The sequence below is a fragment of the Mizuhopecten yessoensis genome, unplaced genomic scaffold, assembly GCF_002113885.1.
Source record: "Mizuhopecten yessoensis strain PY_sf001 unplaced genomic scaffold, ASM211388v2 scaffold11179, whole genome shotgun sequence".
NCBI lineage: Eukaryota > Metazoa > Mollusca > Bivalvia > Pectinida > Pectinidae > Mizuhopecten > Mizuhopecten yessoensis.
Window position 1 is genome coordinate 1,698,935 of NW_018408919.1, and position 1,680 is coordinate 1,700,614.

Sequence of the window (1,680 nt, forward strand, 5' to 3'; positions counted from 1 at the left end):
GAGAAATGTAGCAGGAGATTGACCTATAAACTGTGGAGAAATGTAGCAGGAGATTGACCTATAAACTCAGGAGAAATGTAGCAGGAGATTGATCTTTAAATTGTGGAGAAATGTAGCAGGAGATTGACCTATAAAATGTGGAGAAATGTAGCAGGAGATTGACCTATAAACTGTGGAGAAATGTAGCAGGAGATTTATCTTTAAATTGCGGAGAAATGTAGCAGATGATTGATCTTTAAAATGTGGAGAAATGTAGCAGGGGATTTATATTTAAATTGTGGAGTAATGTAGCAGGAGATTGACCTTTAAAATGTGGAGAAATGTAGCAGGAGATTTATCTTTAAATTGTGGAGTAATGTAGCAGGAGATTGATCTATAAATTGTGGAGAAATGTAACAGGAGATTGATCTATATATTGTTGAGTAATGTAGCAGATTGATGTAGTAGCAGAGGTATAATATTTACTGTACCTGACCAGATCATCCAAGATGGAAGAACAGCAGACGATGTAAAACATCAACAAAAACTAGAACATAATGTGTCACTTTGACACTAAAACACTTGAACCTTGTAGATATTTCCGGTAAAATGCATGGCGTGTAGAATAAGTTTATAAATACTGACGTATTACTCACGTTAAGTATTCGTGTTATGTAAACCCTCCACCATCAAGTTACTAAGTTTAAGGTCAAAAGTATCATCCGATTTGAATATATATTTCCTTTTACAAAACGATAGGTTTCTTCACTCACGACTTATTTGATAATACTGCTATGGGTTGGTAATCAAGTTTGGTTACCCACTAGTGGGTATCACACTGGACGTGGTTTCAATTATCAATCGTTCAATTATGACGTAAATAATTATATTTTTGAACCATTATCTTCCATTGTGGCGACTGCCGCAAGGAAGCTTCGAACCCGCGACCAAGTAGGGAAGAGATAGTGATCGTAGACGGCCAGACGCCGAACTCACCTATACATAGTGGACCTTACAAAAACATGGCAGGTCATATACAACTTAAAACTGCAGCAGAAGTGTTTTACTTGCTCCACTATGTTTGACATCGTAGTCAAAATAACCACATATTTTTTACCAAAACATGCATAAGCTAGATATCGTACACTAATGTAAGCCGAAAAACTCGATGACGTCGTCAAAACCAACCAGTCAGTCCAAATACACACTCTACAGCAATGCAAAGAGTAATCATAAACACAATAACCTACCATCACTTGTCGGGGAGCTTCTACACAAATACTGGCACTGAAATGAAATGTTTGTGTTTATCATTTTTTACATATTAAGTTTTTTTTTAAATAAAACATATGTTTCTGTGCATATTGCGTATTTATTGTAGTTAGTATTCACAATTTGAATTTTTAGAAACAAAAATCAAATTAAGCATAGTAAAAAAAACGGGTTGAATTCTGTACGTAATCCTTTCCACTGTAAATCCTAAGGATCTTACATTCTAAGCTAGAAAAAAACTCCATTTATGTTGCTTTATCTTAACGATTATAATTGGCGCAGTGGTAATTTTTCACTTAAGGTCAAAGGCCATACATTTTCCCAGTATCCTGAGGTACTCCGACTATATGAGATGTACATGTATATAAGAACAGGAGGAAGCAGATGACCAGAGAAAGAGTGTTTCAGATATCTTTCTATNAGGGGGGG

General features: G+C 35.6%; 1 protein-coding gene across 1 annotated transcript in view; it reads right to left on the reverse strand.

Moving 5' to 3' along the window:
* LOC110440388 overlaps positions 1 to 549 on the reverse strand; it is an 11,731-nt gene extending 11,182 nt beyond the window's left edge. The window contains exon 1 of the mRNA XM_021483453.1: positions 471 to 549. The gene's annotated coding sequence lies outside the window, so the exon portion shown is untranslated. The remainder of the gene's footprint in view (positions 1 to 470) is intronic.
* Positions 550 to 1,680: the final 1,131 nt, after the last annotated feature.